Genomic DNA, 20,214 nt, shown 5'->3' with positions numbered 1-20,214 from the left:
CCCCTTTTCAGTATAATGTGGAGGCAGATTTGGTAGCACCGGGTAAAGGGGTCGGGTCGTTGAGGGCACATGTGTTGGCGGGGCAGAGGGCAATGGATTTGGCGCCATCTCCTGGTGGTGGTCCGTCTGCTCATCTTCCCCTTGTGAGGGAGTGGCCACCCCCATCATTTCCGTTTTTTTATTCAGTTTTGATCTTAGCGCCTCTTCGATGGCCCAAGTTCCTATCTTCAATTCCACTTCTGCCCTTTCTCTCTGTTTAGTCCCTTCTTTCTTAAATACGTGATTTTTGTTATTTTCTGCCTCGTTCTCTCTAGCTTCCTTCAGCGTCTCTCTTAACCCACATTCCATTGTTTTCAGCTGAACTGGGGGTCCCCCTCCTAAATAACCTTCCTGTGTCCATTTTAGCTTTAATCCCTCCCAAACTTTCTTCATGTGCTTCCATTGTTCCCTTCCCCCTGATCTATATTCTATTTTTTGTTCTAGGAACTCATTAAACCTCAGCTTTGGAGTATTGGGGGTCGCCATTGTGAATTTGCTTTAATCGTAATTTTATTTAATTCAATCGGAATTTAATCGTAGTTTTATTCGGGAATTCTCTCCTTTTATCTGAATATAGTTAGTATATACTTCGCCCAACGTTGACTAATAACCACTATGTACTCGAAGAGAGACTGCTGCACGTGCTCTGTCTTATCTCTGAACCTCTCCTTTGTATGTTTTAGTTATAGAAAAACGCATGGGTCCGTATAGCGTTTGTGGAGCGCACAACCAAGGGATCTATTCGACTAATTAATCTCAACATTCAAATATTATATTCAGATATTATTTCAATTATACATCAGTCATTTCGTTACTAATTATACATTTAACACAGAAGTCATAGGTACATACAATATAGAGGTTCCGGATTTATCCAATATCCCTTATTATACTTGTATCTCTCTCTCTCTATCTAACCACCAACAATCTTAATGGAAACAATTACAACCACCTTGCATTTTAATATAAACAGTTACAAATAGACAAAACATACAAATACAGGTTATATTTCTGACCTCTTATTAAAACGACCCCTATCAGACCGGACAAAGCGGATTTACTGGATAGAATTCAACTTCTAGAATCCAATTCTATCCCCTACTGATCCCTATCGCATTAATCCCTATCAAAATTAATACACGTTATCTCTCTGTCCCCTGAAAGCCGATCCCTATCGGTGAACCTCTTATCAGTCTAGCCTCGACCGATTCCCGGGACAAAATTGCAATTTCTCCCCTCGGCGTTAGGTTTAATGAATAGTGGTTAACTATCCCCTGACTGATCTCTATTCCCGACTCTTATCAGTGAATTTCTCAGACTAGCCTCTACCGGTACACGGGACAAAATTCCCCTCGGCGTTAGGTTTAATGAATAGTGGTTAACTATCCCCTGACTGATCTCTATTCCCGACTCTTATCAGTGAATTTCTCAGACTAGCCTCTACCGGTACACGGGACAAAATTCCCCTCGGCGTTAGGTTTAATGAATAGTAGCTAACTATCCCCTGACTGATCTCTATTCCCGACTCTTATCAGTGAATTTCTCAGACTAGCCTCTACCGATACACAGGACAAAATTGCAATTTCTTCCCTCTGCGTTAGGTTTCTGACTGATCTCTATTCCCGACCCCTATCGTGCTGATCCCTATCAGCATTGATACACATATCCGAACCCTATCGAAACTGAATTTATATATGTTCGACCCCTTTCGGAATTATTTAGGCCTCTCATCAATTGAAAGATATCAGACTGTGACTGATATCTCATCAGTGATTCATATCACACCGGCCGTCGCCGGTTCGTTACTAGATATGTTCACTACACTGTTCTTTCGACTCGTCAGCAAATTATAAATTTACACAAGAATTCATACTTACTCGGAAATACTGATCAAAATTTAGGCAGACTATACGACAATATGCAAAGTTTGATTTAACAGGTTTTGCTTACCTTATTTATGGTGCACCTTTAGATCAGTTTCCCGAGTTGAGTAGAATTGTTGTCCACCCCCCGAGAATCAAATCACCTGTCCTTCTCGGATCTTCCTCTCCACGCGCTCACCCCTCTCTCACACCCAATCTGCTCGCTTCGACTGGACCGTTAGTTAACCATCCTCTGCGTACCATTTCTGTTAGCAATTGGATATGTAGATGGGTGAGCCGGTCAAGGATCGATTCAGACTAAGTGGTAAATTTTATGACAAGTAAACAGTTTATTCAGAGTGAAAATATGTATTACAACGTAATTACGGCTCTTCCGTTAGTTCGTGAGGAACGGCAGGAAAGAGACCGTTCCTATTCAGTCCATCACTAATATACGGAACAAACAGAAGGTTGATCCTAGGAAGATCGGATCTCCGGATTGGTTCAGCTGGTAGTAGTCTTTGGTCTTCCGCCATTGGCTCAGTTGTCTGTCCGTCATCGTAGAATCTTCTTCGGGCACACAGTGTTCGGTTACAAAGGAGATTATGTGTAATGTGGGAGCTATCCTGTAGGGGACCCCACAGGCTTTACTGTGAGTTGTAGCCACGTAATTAGCAGTAAGTTAGTCACCTGCATACGAAATAGCAATTCCTTACACTAGCCACTTTAACTATGCCACTTTTGTTTACATACTCATCTCATATGTATATACTGTACTCGATACCATCTACTGTATCTTGCCTATGTTGCTCTGTACCATCACTCATTCATATATCCTTATGTACATATTCTTTATCCCCTTACACTGTGTATAAGACAGTAGTTTTGAAATTGTTAGTTAGATTACTTGTTGGTTATTACTGCATTGTCGGAACTAGAAGCACAAGCATTTCGCTACACTCGCATTAACATCTGCTAACCATGTGTATATGTTGGGAGGTATTAGCTCCGATGGTGTCCCTAGGGGATCTGAGGGTGGGGTTGATGTCTCTGTAGTTTCCGGGACGTGGGTACTGTAGGTAGAGGATTGGGGGGTAGTAGATAACCCTGCCGTGGGTGGATGATGTTTCTGTGGCCTCCTCTCTGTTGGTGGGGGGTCACAGGATTTGTGGAGTCTTTTCCCTGGGATCCGTGGAGCTCTCAATTTGGCCAGTGTTGTTTGGAGAGGAGAGGTCTCAGCCTGTGGGGGTGGAGAGGTTCGTGGTTCAGAAGTGATCTGAATGTTAACCTGGTGTGGGGTGGTAGCAAGGAGGTTGGATTTTTCCACCTGAGATGCTGCATCCATGAGTACTTTGTCGTCGATAAGGTTAATCTCCAACAGGTGCTGTGGGGGTGGTGGTAGTGGTGAGAGTGGTGGTCCTGAAAGTGCAGGTGGGTTGGTGGTAAGTATCTGGAAGGTGGGGAGGTTTTTGTCCGTGGCTGCCCAATTGTTGATGGTCTTTTTAATGCCCTCTGATTGGGGGGGGGTGGTTCTTATCCCTGTGTGGTACGTGGCTAGCCGAGCGTTTACGTGGCTTGGTTGTAACCTGTTCCTGCTGCTTTACATGACATTCCTCCCTGATTTGGGATGGCATGGAAAGATCAGAGGCCACCTTAGCACTAGCCCCCTGCACCTTACCCTCCATCACCCTGGTCGGGGTATGATGTCGGGGTGGTTTAGGAGGTTTTGTGTTTACCGGGGGGGGGGGCTCCCTGTGCCACACTGGTCAGGGTATGGCTGGGTCCCCGGGTATGGTGGAGGTAAGTGGCTTGTTGTAGGGGGTATCCTTGTTTTTTGTGTTGGGTAGGGGAAATATTTTTCCCTGGAGTGGTGTGGTTTGATGATTCCTGGAGAGGGGAAGTAGTATCTTCCTTCAGGGGGTATCGTACCGATGTGGGGTGTCCGTGGAGATGGAGAGGCCACTGGTGTGTGTGGCCGGTAGGGTAGTATCAACCTCATCCTCGCTGTGAGGTTGGCAGTGGGTGAGTGGTGGTTGGAATTGGCTGTAGTCTCTAGTGGGCCAGTTCCCGTAGAAGTTAGGGAGTGAGTCCCTAATGTCCTGTAGTAAATGGTCCAAGAGTGGTTCGCTAAGGAGCTTTTGGGCCCATATGATGCCTAGGTACCAGGCTTCCTGCCAGTCAGGGCAGGATGGAGTGTTGCAGAGTATGGTGTATCTGTGGGATAGTTCCTCCCTATAGTGCTGTTGTAGGATCTGGTGGCTGGTTTGGATCCAGAGTGAAGATGCTGTAGCGAGTGCCGCTAGGGTGGTGTCAGATGCTCCTGATGGTGTGAAGGTAGCCGTGAGTGTTCTGGCCTTGTGGAGGTAACCAGGAGGTAGGTCGTTGTCAGAGAGGTAGAAGCTGATCGTCTCCAGGTGGTGTCTAGCTCTTAATGAGCTTGGAGAGTGACCGTGCTGTGGTGTTGAGGTTGGGGGGGATAGGTGGTACCCCAGTGGTGTAGTGTTCCTCTGTGTTGTTACTGGTTGGTGAGACCAGGTTAACCGGGTGGTTCGGGGTGGTGCCCTTAGAGGTCTGCTGATCTGCTGGGCTACCAGTACTCATAGCAGTAGTGCCGAGTGAAGGGGTTACGGTCCTGTGGTGCTGTGTGGGTAAAGGTGTTGGTCGGGGTGGGTGGCTCAACCTGGTCTACTGGTTGGGTCCAAGACGTAGAATGTCTGGAGAAGGGTTTGAGGCGTGTACCCCAAATGTATGGTTTTGGGGTGTGATGTCCATCTCTGTGTGTATGGTGTTTGGGAGTATCCGTTGGACGTGGTGGGGTAGAGGGGTGCCTGGCATAGGGGTAGCTCCTAGGTTTCCGCCCGCCGTGTCTGTTCCCATTGCCAGAGGGCTGGTATTCAGGTGGTCTGTCCCTGTATGAGGGGTTGTTTTTCGGGGTGTCTGTATTCCGGCTGGGTCGCCTTGGGGGTGGTGTGGGGTGGTGGTGTCCTGTAAGGGGGGAGTAGGGGGGCCAGAAGAGGGGGTGGGAATCTGGGTGGAGGGTCTGAGGTGGGTCTTCTGGGTATCCCGGAGGTCCTGGAGTAGGGTGGTATGAGGTAGGCTGTGGAGTAGGGTTGTCTGATGGGGATGTCATCAGGAGATGTGTCTTTACGTCCCTGGTGTGATGGTGTAGGGGTGTAGTCATCCGGTGGCTTGGTCCTATGGAGGCCGTGGAGAGGTGCTGTCTGGTGGGAGAGAAGGCCCACTGGTGTGGGATGTTTCTCCCGCTGTGTAGAAGCTTTAGAGAGATGTTCATTATGTGACGTTTCCATAATGAGACCAGGCTGCCGGTCGGAACTTTTTTCGGCCGGTCCCTTGGTGCGTATTTTCTGGAATTGTTCAGAGAGTCTATGTAGATCACTGGGCCCCATCGATATTATGGGGCTAGTCTGGACGTAGAGTGGGGGGTCTGGATAGTCATCGGAGTCCCCAGAGTATACGCTGTCCCGTAGATCTTCCATGTGTAGTGTGTACCTATGTAAAAACTGAAAGTAAGGGTGAGAGAAAAGTACAAAGGAAATTGAGTAGCCAAAAGGAGTTACCCCCGAAGTCTGTGTGTGACCTGTCCTCTTTACAGCTGCACGACAGGTCTAGGGGTAATCCAGCCACGACGCGTTTCTGCCTAGCTCGGCTTCATCAGGTGGCAGAGAGGAAAAAAGGGGGTGCAAAAAAGAGCACTCAGTTGTAATGCGGTGAAAAAGTATTATGGACCGGAAAATGGTGTCTGGATCCCGATGAGGTGTCTTTTTAGGGGATGGCGTATAGCTAGAGCCCAGTCGTTCCGATGAGATGCTCGTAGGGAGTACAGAGCCCCAGCTGATGTCTGGGTCCCGGTGAGGTGTCTTTTTTTAGGGGAGTAGCGTATAGCTAGAGCCCAGGGGGCATGAAGCCCCAACTTGATGTCTTGATCCCGGTGAAGTGTCTTTTAAGGGAGTAGCATATAGCTAGAGCCCAAGGGGTAGGTGTGTGTGAAGCACCTGCTGGAGGTCTAGATCCCGGTGAGGTGTCTTTTAGGGGTTGGCATATAGCTGGAGTCCAGTCGATCCGTGGAGGAAGAGGTGGTCTTGGTAGAGTTCAAGCTTGAGTCTTTATCCAGTAGATCCGTGGAGGAGAGGATGTCTTTGTAGAGTTCCAGCTTGAGTATTTATCCAGTAGATCCGTGGAGGAGAGGATGTCTTTGTAGAGTTCCAGCTTGAGTCTTTGTCCAGTTGAAGGCTCCTTGGGGGTCCGTTGACCATAATGATGCTGAGACTGAGGGGTGCTCCTCTATTTATGGGGAATAATGGGGGTGTGGTTAAGCAAAAGATCAAATCCTATAGGTGCACAATGTGTGCATGTGAGAGGCATGCTGGAATCTGGTCCAATGAGATTTCTCCGTTTGTTTGAGGTAAGGCGTCTGTTAGGTGTAGGGGAGCCTCCATCATAGAATCCTATGGGGAATGATATGGGAAGGATGGAACTTTGCTTTTGGGGTGCTGTTTGGGTTGTGGGGGTCCCAGAGGTATAAGGTTTTGGGTAAGACTAGAAGTCTTAGGGGTCAGGATGAGCCCAACGTGGAGTTTATGTGATGTGTAGAAGTATGGTTGATCCCCCAAAACGTTGTGTTTGGCCTTTGTGTCACCATTGACTTGTGTGTTAGCGTCGGGAGCGGTCTGCTCTGGTTGAGAGTTTGGGCCTAGAGGGAACCCAAGATGAGGTTCTGTGGTTTCAGGAGGGGATGAGGGTAGGGTGGACATCTGTGGGAGTAGGATGAGACTATAGTTGAGTTTCTAGGTGACCCATAGGTCTAGCTATAGGCTTGCAAAAGTGGTAGACATCTTTTTCCCGCTTTTGGAGTTTACCTCATTGAGTGCAGAAAGGAGCGATGTGTAGGTGAAATTGAGGCCGTGAAATCTGGTCATTTCTAGGTGTGTAGTGTTAGCAATTGGATATGTAGATGGGTGAGCCGGTCAAGGATCGATTCAGACTAAGTGGTAAATTTTATGACAAGCAAACAGTTTATTCAGAGTGAAAATATGTAGTACAGCGTAATTACGGCTCTTCCGTTAGTTCGTGTTGGAACAGCAGGCAGAGAGAGCGTAAACAGTCAGCACAGCCCTTATATACGTCACAGAAAGTAGGTTGACCCTAGGAAGATCGGATCTCCGGATTGGTTCAGCTGGTTGTAGTCTGTAGTCTTCCGCCATTGGCTCAGTTGTCTGTCCGTCATCGTAGAATCTTCTTCGGGCACACAGTGTTCGGTTAAAAGGGAGATTATGTGTGTAATGTGGGAGCTATCCTGTAGGGGACCCCACAGGCTTTACTGTGAAAAATGCGTTGCTATGTGTTGTCTCAGTTATAACAATGCAATAGCCATGTATTTAGCAATAGATTGGTCTCCTGCACAAAACCCTCTCTTCACGTCTCACCAGAGACGTGACACAACCTAACTAGATCCAGACACAAAGAGAAACTTCTCCCAAAAGGACTATGAAATAAGGCACGGTATTAAACAGAAATAGATATTTATGTATTACCATCATGTTCTCCATTCAATCCCACTATGTACTAAGTTGGCTACCAGCCACCTAGGAACTTACAACCCTCATTTAACAGAGCGGAGAACAGCTCAAAATAAAAGTAAAAATTATTGTCCACATTAGCCAACTTTTTCCAGCAGGAAAAAGTTGTGATACCCTCTCTTCACATCTCCTAAGAGATGTGATATAGTCCAGATACATTACTCCAAGCAAAAACGAAGACATAATCCAAAAAGGAAAAATATCCTAAACTAGGTATGTCTATCCGGAAATGGCCCACAAAGAAAAATAATTTCCCCCTCTTCCCATCCCAGATGGGACACGACATACAATGGAGAAGCTTAATCAATAAAAGCAACTGGATCCCCCTCCTAAAATTGCTGCAAAAACTGAGATGGGTCTCATGCTCCATACCGTTATCTCGCACCTGGCTCCTGTTATCTAACCAAAAAGACCGCTTGTTCTCGCAACCCCACGCTCTGAATGTGCCCTTCCTTCTGTATTTTTCCAGCATGAGAAAGTTCCATGGCCCTGATACTTTTAACAATGTTTCAAATCAGCTAGGTAGCATAACACATACATACATCCACACAAGGCAACAGCAGATAATATTCAATCATATATATGGTAATGGCTATAATGTAAAATAACCCCAAGGGTGTGAACAAAAACTCAGCAATGAATCATATAACAGTTACAAAGTTTAAACTACCTTCATGTCTGTAAAGAATTGCTATTATGCAGGAGACCAATCTACTGCTAAATACGTGGCTATTGCATTGTTATAACTGAGACAACACATAGCAACGTATTTTCACAGTAAGCCTGTGGGGTCCCCTACAGGATAGCTCCCACATTACACACATAATCTCCCTTTTAAACGAACACTGTGTGCCCGAAGAAGATTCTACGATGACGGACAGACAACTGAGCCAATGGCGGAAGACTACAGACTACAACCAGCTGAACCAATCCGGAGATCCGATCTTCCTAGGGTCAACCTACTTTCTGTGACGTATATAAGGGCTGTGCTGACTGTTTACGCTCTCTCTGCCTGCTGTTCCAACACGAACTAACGAAAGAGCCGTAATTACGCTGTACTACATATTTTCACTCTGAATAAACTGTTTTACTTGTCATAAAATGTACCACTTAGTCTGAATCGATCCTTGACCGGCTCACCCATCTACACATTTAATTTCTAACATGTCAAAAGAGAACAGCTCATTCAAAAACAGAACAAAATAAAATAGTGTGAAATTTAGGTCCCCCTTTTGACTCCTGCTAGGGTGTCACTCAATTATCCTTTATTTCAGCAGTCATAGCATTTCATGAAAATAATAAAAAGTTTATTACTAATAACAAGTTATATATGCCTTTGTTGTATGCCTTTGTTCCCCCCAAGGGTGTCACTTATCAAAAACAGGATAAAACTTTATTGTTATTGACATGTAAGATGTAGGATAAAACTTTGGTCATGGAAAACAGAGTAAAGAATTATTAGAAACCATCTGGTCCTCTCAGCTACTCCTATCCTGTACCAGGTGGGCTCCTTGCCACCCAGGGACTCCAAACCATGTGTCATCCTCAGTCAGTCCCATCCTCCCCTGAAAGCATGCTTCCGTATCGGCATCGCCAACTGGAGCATCAAGCAAAGGCATATGCCTGAAGCCCTCACCACATCTGTAACAGACTTCTCAAAACACGGTATGATGCAAGCAGCACATCACATCAATAACAAATAATACAAGAATTAGGGTCAGAAATCCAGTAACCATCATACCAGTGTACTTACCAAACCAGGCCAAGAGAACAGACTCCTCCACCCCCCCCGTGGACCTCATCTTAGCAGACAGTGCATCAAGCCCGCCTTAGACATACCACCATCTGGACTGGTATTAGGAATATACGCGCAACATTGTTTACCGAACATCTTGCAGACGTCCCCGACTGGCAAGAAGCATATCCAAGGCAAGTCTATTCTGTCTGGAAACCCCAAATGTGGCCTCAAGCTGTTCAGACATACTAGTGAGTGCATCACGGGAGTAATTCACAAAACGCTGTTGACCATAGTAGATATAATTAGTCCATGCAGTCTGTCTAGCATCCACTATGGCTAGACCCATAGTAGGTAGTAAGTGCCAGAGTCCATCATTCCTACCCAAGGCCTGAAACTCATGAGGAATCCCCACTGGCACTCCCAACAGGTTAGTGTGTATGTCAACTACATCCTCTGTCCATGGAGCACTACATCTATGTCTCCCATGGGATGGAATGTTTTCAGGTCCCTGGTTACAGAACTCAGCAGCTGTTCAGCAACAACATCAACAATGGTCAGTGGAATTATCAAACTGGTCAGACCACACGTACCTTGCCATTCTCCTCTAAGAATGGGTCTCAGCACTCTTTTGGCTCCACTCATCCAACATACATCAGCCAGACCACTAGTTTGGTTTAGGCCTGTAACTGGCCAAGTGGAATTAATGGTTATGTTACTCCTGCAATCAGCTTCAGGCAATCTCCCATAATCAATGCCATTACCTGTACCCGTGATGCACTCGTAATTGCCCCCATATGCCTCAACACCCCAAGAGGCCCGATGAGGAGGTACTGCAGGAAACACAAGGCTCAAAGAGGAACAGAGGGTTGAATTGGGCTTAACCTGGTAAACACTTCTCAGAATACACAACCACCCCTCTCCTTCTCCTACAGCAAATGGGTGTGTAGCCAGAACAGGTCTACCATGACTACAAATAATACAGTCCTTTCTTCTCAGGGTTTTAGCTGTGTACCTCATATAAGACAGCCACAAATTGTCCCTACTATCAAAACCAGTCTCAGTTTCTAATTGATCCATAGCCGAATAGTCTCTAACATTAATTACCTGAATGGTATTTTTAACACAGTGGTGGTAGAGGAGTGTGTCCGGTTACCTCTGGTCTTGGCAGTACCTTAATAGAAAACACACCCATCATGTCTGTCCTCGTCCTTTGTAGTCCGAGGGTGTGAGTGCCTGCATCAGAGAGCTTAATAGTTTTGATGGTTAGTAGGATTTCATCACCTTTACAAAGTTCAACATTGCTCCCAGGTTTCCCCATATCATGGAAAACCTATCCACCCTTGTGGGATCCCCCATGCTATAAGGATACCCTCTTCTCCAATCCTAGAACTGTCCGAAGTCGGTTATCATGTAATCTCTACTCTAACTTCTTGTCTACCCAGATCTAGGGATTTCTTATGCTTATTTTGGAACAAAATACACATCACTTAGCCAGAGCCAGACACATCTTCACTTCTATGAACAAAAACAGGGGAGATAGGACAGGTAGGGTTACTTCATTCGAGAGTTGGCCCCCGGAATTCTGTTAATTCCAGTTCTTCTCCCGAACTCTGTTTATTGTCCGACAGTGAAAAAAGTGTCTTACCCTTCCGCCGTGCGATATGAATCTGGGTAGCTCTTTCAGCTAGCTGTCACCAGGGGTCTTCTATGGTCCCCAAGCCTCTGGGACTGGATTGAGTGACTTCACGTGTAGTTCACCTGTAATGCATAAAATCCTGGACATACAGGCTTGGTTAACAAACAATTTCTCATATGTTTTATCTGATTATATCTTTAACTTCTATTCCCAATTGTTAGCTTACATTTTTTTATTTTTTTTAGTTTCTTATCCAATAAGCCCCATCCTATCCTAGACCACAATTTACCCATCCCCCTTTTGATACCTGACTCTGCCCAGGTATCAACCTTACCTACTCTAAATAATGACTTAGGTAAGATTAGTATATTATCTTTATGTCTGACATCATCATGAAGGAGCCCCTTTTAGTTTTCCACATGTCCAATTCTCCCTTGGGCGTCAATCCAGTACCAATTCCCTGTCAAGTTTCTTATCTACTTAAGAACTATCTGCGCTACTTATATATTTTCTTAAATATATATTTACCAATTTAAACCTTTTCTCTCATATTTCTCAAATACCAATGCAATAGCCATGTATTTAGCAATAGATTGGTCTCCTGCATAATAGCAATTCTTTACAGTAGGGAACTTATAACCTTGTTTCTTTGTTGAGGGGTAGTGGTAGGTAGTGTTTCTGGGGGGTAGTTTCAATTTGGCCTGCTTCGGAGTGGTGCTAAACTTGTCGTCTTTAGTTGGTGCTTTTTAGCGGAGTATAGCTTTCATCGCGTTTTCGTCCATTTGGGATCCTGTGTATAAGGTAGATTTGGCCGTGTTGTCTAGTTTGCGTCCACTTGGGAAATAGGACATACGGGTCCGTAAAAACTTTTTGGGCTGTTTCCAGTGATGTGTGTCCTCCGAAGATGATGGGACTACTCCAGTAGGGGGAATACTCACCTGGGGGAGGGTCTGGTGTAGGATGTTAGTACTTACCTGGGTTTGTGGGTGTATGGTGCAAGGGTGTGAGTGTGGTGAGCCTGTATTATAATTTGTATCATTTTGCTCCTAAGTTGGAAACACGGTCGTCAGGATGGGTAAAAGTCTCTTACACCTGTGTCAGTGTGGTAAAGTCTAGTTCCTTGGTGAAAAAAGGTCTTTGCCTTTAGTTGAAAAAGGTGATGTCTTGAACAAAATCTTTGTCTTCAGTTGGGAAGGTGATATCTTTAAAGAAGTCCTCTTTAGTTGAAAAAGGTGATATCTTGGAAAAGAAGTCTTCTTTAGTTGAAAAAGTGGAGGGGGTAGTGTTCATCAAAAAGATCCAGTTGGAGTATGTTGTAGTTGAATCCAGGTTCTTTAGTAAAAAATACCTTTTAGTTGGAAAAAGTAGAGTGGGTCGTGTGCATCCGGGGGTCAGGAGTAGAGTAGGGTTATTTTAGTTGGTATTTAATCTAATGATTATTTTTGACCTGTTCACCATCAAACCAATCCTAAAAGTGCAAGGGTGGAGGATTAACACCCCTATGAGAGGCCGGATTTGAGAGGATCCCAGTGAATGTAAGGGATGAAATTTCCTTGGCTTACTGCGTCCATACCCTACAGCCGGCAATGCAGCGGTGACTCGCCAAGTGTTTGGTTTCTAGTTTTGAGTCGGTTGATCCACTTCCATCTCTGACACGTGGAAACCGGAGGGGGGAAGGGAGGGGTTGCACTCCACATCATATACACGCGGGCCGGAGGGTACGGGCGCGGCCGGCCAAAGTAGTAGGCCCCATGGTAGCCCACTTGTAGATTAACCCGTTGGTTGGGTTAAAGGACTGTCTGTCGTTAGGGTTAGGTATGGGTTAGGTTTAGGGTTAGGGTTAAGTATAGTTTTTTAGAGGGGTTAAGGTTAGGGTTTAGGGTTAGGTATGGGTTTTGGAGTGGTTAGGTTTAGGGTTAGGTAGGTCTGTCAACTCGACGTAGGATCAGGCAAAACCCTTGAGTTGCGTGCCTTATGCAGGTCCGGGTTAGGGTTGTTAGTAATTGGATATGTAGATGGGTGAGCCGGTCAAGGATCGATTCAGACAAAGTGGTAAATTGTATGACAAGTTACAGTTTATTCAGAGTGAAGATATCTAGTACAGCGTAATTACGGCTCCTCCGTTAGTTCGTATGGAACAGCAGGCAAGAGACCGTTAACATTCAGTACACCACTAATATACGGAACAGAAAGTAGGTTGATTCTCGAAGATCGGATCTTTGGATTGGTTCAGCTGGGGTGTAGTCTGTAGTCTTCCGCCATTGGCTCAGTAGTCTGTCCGTCATCGTAGAATCCTCTTCGGGCACACAATGTTCAGCTAGAAAAAAGACTATGTGCGTGCGCTGGTTTGTCAGTCAGTGTGTAATGTGGGAGCTATCCTGTAGGGGACCCCACAGGCTTTACTGTGAGTTGTAGCCATGTATTTAGCAGTAGGCTGGTCACTTGCATAAGAAATAGCATTCCTTTACAGGGTTAGGGTTAGGTTTTGAATATAAATGTGTTTCGTTTCAACTAGTTAGTTTTACGGTGCACTGGCCTATCTCCTGTTTATCCCTCCCATTTGTGATGATCTAATGTAATAGGTGTAGTACTTAAAAAGGCCCGTAGATGTCCTCCTAAGACCATAAATAAAACTGAGGTAAGCTCCAAGTTGCCTCTTTTTCTGGGTGGCAGTACAGAAGTCAATGTGATGAGAGATCCATTCAACCATAGTGTTGTTAAATGTAAACATAAACGCCATGTTGTGCATTTAAATGGTTTTATTGTTTTGTTAAAGGACAGAAAAACCTAAAAGAGGCAGTGCCAAACTAAAATCAAACAAACCATAAATCTATAGAGAATAAAAATAAATTATGACTAAAACCATGTTCTTCTCCATCCATTTTCCTGTCTGTTAAAACCCATTTTCTAAAACCTCTCGTTCAGGCCATTTGGCGTTATTGTCTGTAGGTGCTGGATCCATTCCCGTTCTACCCTCTTTCGCTGCCCACAGGTCCAGCCTATATGTGACTGTAACCCTGATATGGTGAGGTGAGTGATGGGATGCTCCTGGAAGTGGGTTATGAGTTCCGTTTGTAGGTGTGCCCTTTTAATGTTATACAGGTGTTGTTTGAGTCTGGTTTCTATGGTGTGTTTGGTTTCTCCAATGTATTGTTTATTGCAAAGTGTACATGTAATGATATAAATGGTGTTATGTGTGTTCAATGAATAAGATTCTTGTACTGGTGCTGATGTGTGGCTGTGTATATTTGTAATGAACTTTATCTGTCGAAAATGGAAATTATGAGGTTTGAGGTCTTGTGATGGCTTGCTACTGATTCTTGCTTTGGTGAGCATGTCCTTTAAGTTTTTGTTCTTTCTAAATGCTGAAATAATTCTGTATGGTTTGAGTGGTATGTAAGTGTGCTGAACTGTAGAGAAGTTGTGTTTGATTGATTGATGTAGGGGTCTAATTCTATGTGAAAATGTGGTTACTAGGGGGATGATAATTGTCTGTTGATTGAGTATTGATGACAAGGGAGAAGAGACAGAGGAAGTGTTCCGGTTTAGTGATTGGTGCAGATCACTTTTGTTGATAAAAGGATATTAGAAGGGTGAGCCGGTTAAGGATCGATTCAGACCAGGTGTTAAAATTGTACGACAAGCGACAGTTTATTTCAGAGGGAGAATATCTGGTACACGTAAATACGGCTCTTCCGTTAGTTCGTGTTGGAACAGCAGGCAGAGAGCGTAAACAGTCAGCACAGCCCTTATATACGTCACAGAAAGTAGGTTGACCCTAGGAAGATCGGATCTCCGGATTGGTTCAGCTGGTTGTAGTCTGTAGTCTTCCGCCATTGGCTCAGTTGTCTGTCCGTCATCGTAGGATCTTCTTCGGGCACACAGTGTTCGGTTAAAAATAAAAAGGAGATTATGTGTGTAATGTGGGAGCTATCCTGTGGGGGACCCCACAGGCTTTACTGTGAGTTGTAGCCATGTAATTAGCAGTAAGTTAGTCACTTGCATACGAAATAGCAATTCCTTACACTTTCCATAGGGGAGTCAGGGTTAGGGTGAGGGAGGGAGATAGGATGAGAACCCTGGTTAGGGTAATGGTACACATTAGGGTTAGGCGTGGGGTTAAGGGGAAGGTTAAGGTTACACTTGGGGTTAAGGGAAAGGTTAAGGTTAGGCGTGAGGTTTGGGGAGAGAGGTTAGGTAATGGCACACATTAGGTTAGGCGTGGGGTTAAGGGGAAGGGGTTTTGGGGAGGGAAAAGGTTAAGGTTAGGCGTGAGGTTTGGGGGGTTGGGGTTTGGGGAAGGTTAAGGTTAGGTGTGGGGTTACGGGAAAGGTTAAGGTGGGGTTAAGGGAAAGGTTAAGGTTAGGCGTGAGGTTTGGGGAGAGGTTAGGATTAGGCGTGGGGTTTGGGGAGAGGTTAAGGTTAGGTGTGGGGTTACGGGAAAGGAAAGGTTAAGGTTAGGCGTGGGGTTAAGGGAAAGGTTAAGGTTAGGTGTGAGGTTTGGGAAGAGGTTAGGATTAGGCGTGGGGTTTGGGGAGAGGTTAAGGTTAGGTGTGAGGTTTGGGGAGAGGTTTGGGGAGAGGTTAAGGTTAGGTGTGAGGTTTGGGAAGAGGTTAGGATTAGGCGTGGGGTTTGGGGAGAGGTTAAGGTTAGGTGTGAGGTTTGGGGAGGGGTTTGGGGAGAGGTTAAGGTTAGGCGTGAGGTTTGGGGAGGGGTTAAGGTTAGGAGTGAGGTTTGGGGAGGGGTTAAGGATAGGAGTAGGATTGAGGTTAAGGTTAAGAGAGGTGGATGATTTGCTGTGGTCTGTGAGTGTTGGATGAATGGGAGGGAGGGAGGGAGGGCGGCCAATGTGTTGTTTTTAATGGTCCTTAAAAATCGTTTTGAATATCCTCTTCTTCTAAGTGCATTGAATAGTGTATTTATTGCATAATCCAGGTCTTGCTTGCAAGATGATATCCTGTAGAACCGTATAATTTGTGATTTTATTATTCCCTTAAATGTATGTTTAGGATGGCAACTGTGTTTATGAAGTAAAGCATGTGTGTCTGTTGGTTTGAAGTAAACTCTAGTGTGTAGTGTTTTCTGTGATTGATTGTTATTACTGAAAAAAACTGTTGTGTCTAAGAAGTTGACTTCCTGCGGATGAATTGTGTATTTAACCTTGATGGATGGATGATGACCGTTGAGAATGTTTATAAAATTTGTGAATAACTGGATGTCGTGGGGCCAGGCTCCTATTATGTCATCTAAAAAGCGGTAATAGAAAGTGGGTTGATATGGACACTTGGTCAGTGCCTCTCTCTCCCATTCAGCCATGTATATGTTGGCGTAAGCAGGTGCAAATGTTTTGCCCATAGCTGTTCCCTCCACCTGCAGGTAATAATGATCATTGAATAAAAAGTCATTGCTAGTCAGGCTGATTTCTAATAGTTGTAATATTTCTTTGTCCGGTCTAGTGTTGTCTGGGTATCTCTTAAAGATATTTCTAATTGCTTGTATTCCTGTTGCTGTATTTATGTTGGTGTATAGGCTATCAATATCTATCGTGAATATGTGTTTATGGGAGGGAACAACTATGGGTCCAATCCTCTCCATGAAGTGGTAGGTGTCCCTGAGGAAGCTGGGGTGCCTTGTGGAGAGAGGGTTGATGTGATGATCTATATATTGTGAGATGTTGTAGGATTCACTATTGCAGTCTGAGACAATCGGTCTGCCAGGAGGAACTTCAAAGGGAATTGTCCATGTCCCCGGTTCCTTGTGTACTTTTAACAGTAAATAGAATAGTCTAGGTCGTGGGGTGTCTGTACCATAGAGAAAGTCCCGTTGTTTTGCTGTGATGTAGTGTTGGTCGTAGAGTCTTTTTATTATTGTTCTTAGCTGTGTCTGTGTCTGTGGTTGTATACTGTTTTCTATTTGTTTATAATGTTTGGTGTTTGGTAACTGTCTGTTGGCTTCATACATGTATTGATGTTTATCCAATGTTACTATTTTTGAACCTTTGTCTGCTGGTTTAATGATGATGTGTGGGTTGTTTTTAAGTTGTTGTATTGCCTGTCTTTCTACGTGTGTGAGGTTATCCTCCCTATCTGTGTGAGTCTGATGGTTGTGAAGTGTGTTCTTGTCCATTCTAATTAGTCTCCTGATTCTACCATCTATCTGGGAGGTTTTAGGTTCCCAGGTAGATGGTAAAGTAAATGGTAGGTGATTGTCCTCTGTGTTGTAGTCAAAATAGTCCAACAGTTTAAGTCTTCTATGGTATTTGTGGGTGTCCCTTTGAAGTTCCTCCCAATCAAATTTGTTTGGGCGAGGGATGAATGTCAACCCTCTCTCCAGGAGCGTTACCTGTGCTGCTGTGGGTATGAAAGATTTGGAAAGATTCATGATATTAGTTGTTCACTGGTCCGCTGCTCCCCTTGGTGGAGGATCTGCACTGGTTATTAGGGAAGGAGAGAGATTGCAAGAAAAGTTATTTCTATTCAGACTGTGGCTTGTGGTTAATGTAAATTTAACTGTCTACACCAGTGTTGAAAGATGAGGTCTGCTGTGGTGGATGTCCAGTGTATGAGATCTGTTGTTGTGTGAAATGTGTCTTGTGGGATCTCTAATAGGGTTGGGAAGTTAGTGGTAATGTAAGCATTGATGAGCTTAAGGTTTCTCTTCTGCTGTGGAGTAAGAAGAGGTGATTGGCTGATGACAGGAATGTATATTGTTGCGTTTGGAAATGTTTTCTTTGCCTCCTTGTGCATACCTGCCAGCTGTTTTAGTGATGTTTGGAATGGGTCAAGGTCCTTATTGTTCAAGCCCACCGAGATAACAACCGTCGCTGTGTCTGTGTGTATGGGGGTTTTCTCCAGTACTTTTATGAAGTGATAGAATGTTGCCCCTGGGTAACTGATGTTGGGGTTATTGAATGGTGGGACCCGGTTGAGGTTTGAGTCTCCTATGATGAGTGTTGGTGTGTGTCCCTCAATGTTCCAATCTGCCACCTTGTAGTTAGGGTTAGGAGTATAGGGCTAGGGTTAGGTTTTGAATATAATTGTGTTTCGTTTCAACTAGTTAGTTTTACGGTGCACAGGCCTATCTCCCATTTCTGATGATATAATATAATAGGTGTAGTATTTAAAAAGGCCCGTAGATGTCCACCTAGAATCATATAATAAACTGAGGTAAGCTCCATGTTGCCTCTTTTTCTGGGTTGGCAGTGCAGGAGTCGGTGTGGTGAGAAATTCATTCAAGCATAGTGTTGTTAAATATGTGCATTTAAATTGTTTTATTGTTTTGTTAAAGGAAAAACCTAAAAGAGGAATTAAAACCAAACAATCCATGATTATGAAAATAAAGAATAAAAATAAAACAATGTTCTTCTCCATCAATTTTCTTGTCTGTTAAACCCCCCCCCCCTTCAGCTCAAACCGCAGGCAATGCAAAAATATTCTTAGAAATATTTAACCTCCACACATTAACAAGTCCAATACCTCAAATGAAAGATAAACATCTTGTTCATCTACCCAGCATGTCAGATTTTTTAAACGTTTTACGGCGAAAACACACCACATATTTATACTAGACCACCACCGAAACAAAGACGAGAGGCAGCCATTTTGTCCCAGAAAATATAAAATTATAAAAGCAGGATTAAAACATAAATCATTCACTAACCTTTTGAAAATCTTCATCAGATGACAGTAATAGGACCTGTTACACAGTACATTTTTTTTTTTCAATAATATGCCATTTATATCCATAAATGTCCATTTACATTGAATTCATGTTCAGAAAATACTCTAAAATGTCCGGAGAAATTATAGATAGCGCCGCGAGATAACATAAATAGACATCATAAACTTTGACTAAATATACATGTTCTACATAAGGTTAGCAAGATACACTGCTTCTTAATTAACCCGACGCGCAGACGTCTCATCTAGCCATCAGCAAATGCGCTACGCCAAATGCTAATAGCACTCGTTAAAACTCAAACGTTCATTAAAACACACATGCAGGGTACTGAATTAAAGCTACACTCGTTGTGAATCTAGCCAACAAGTCAGATTATTAAAATGCTTTTCGGCGAAAGCATGAGAAGCTATTATCTGATAGCATGCAACACCCCGAAATACCTGAATGCGACGTAAACACAAGAATTAGCGTAGCCGGCGCTACACAAATAGCAGAAATAAAATATAAAACTTTCATTACCTTTGACGAGCTTCTTTGTTGGCACTCCTATATGTCCCATAAACATCACTATTGGGTCTTTTTTTCGATTAAATCGGTCCATATATAAAATATCCATCTATGAAAACTGTGTGATTCAGAAAAAAACACAGTTTCAAAACGCAACGTCATTTTTTAAAATTGAAAAGGTCGACGATAAACCAAAACATCGTTTGGTTTCAAGTCGTGTGTCTTTGTATTAGCATCTGCTAGCAGTTTCAGCTGAAATGCACCCCAAATTTCCTCTGGTCCCGAAAAGTTGCGCATCAAAACTTCAAAATTACATATTATATGTCGACTAAACTGTTCAAACTAAGTGCAGAATCAAGCTTTAGGATGTTCTAAACGTACAAAGCAATTCTCAATTCAACCGGTCAATGTTACTTTTTCTCAGGCGAGCTGGAACAAAGAAATGACTGTGTCCAATTCGCGCCCTACCGCACAGGTATTTTCTCCCGACATGCACTCAATTCCCTCCCAAAGGGTCAAGACTCGCGGGATTTGAACAATTAAACACTGTACTGAATGAGGACATCTAGTGGAAGACATAGAAAGTGTCTCCAGATCCATAGCTGGTTGGGAAGGGTGGGGGCGATGACGTCAAAGTTGCCCCAAGTTTGAGGCTCCCAAAAATATTTTCAGAGAATGGCTGCCTTTTGAGTTCTGCTATACTTACAGACATAATTCCAACAGTTTTAGAAGCTTTAGAGTGTTTTCTATCCAATAATTATTATTATATGCATATATTAGCAATTTTGGACAGATTTTTTTTCAGTTTACTATGGGCACGCAATTCCTCCAAAGGGGGCAGTATTCTGCCTAGGCCTAACAGGTTTTAATAAAACCCATTTTCTAAAACCTCTCGTTCAGGCCATTTGGCGTTATTGTCTGTAGGTGCTGGATCCACTCCTTTCGCTGCCCACAGGTCCAGCCTATATGTGACTGTAACCTCATAATTTCCATTTTCGACAGATAAAGTTCATTACAAATATACACAGCCACACATCAGCACCAGTACAAGAATCCTATTCATTGAACACACATAAGGTGAGGTGAGGTGAGTGATGGGGTGCTCCTGGAAGTGGGTTATGAGTTCCGTTTGTAGGTGTGCCCTTTTAATGTTAT

Source organism: Oncorhynchus nerka, linkage group LG26, assembly GCF_034236695.1.
Source record: "Oncorhynchus nerka isolate Pitt River linkage group LG26, Oner_Uvic_2.0, whole genome shotgun sequence".
Lineage (NCBI taxonomy): Eukaryota > Metazoa > Chordata > Actinopteri > Salmoniformes > Salmonidae > Oncorhynchus > Oncorhynchus nerka.
The sequence above is the reverse complement of the archived record's forward strand: the minus strand, read 5'-3'. Positions refer to the sequence as shown.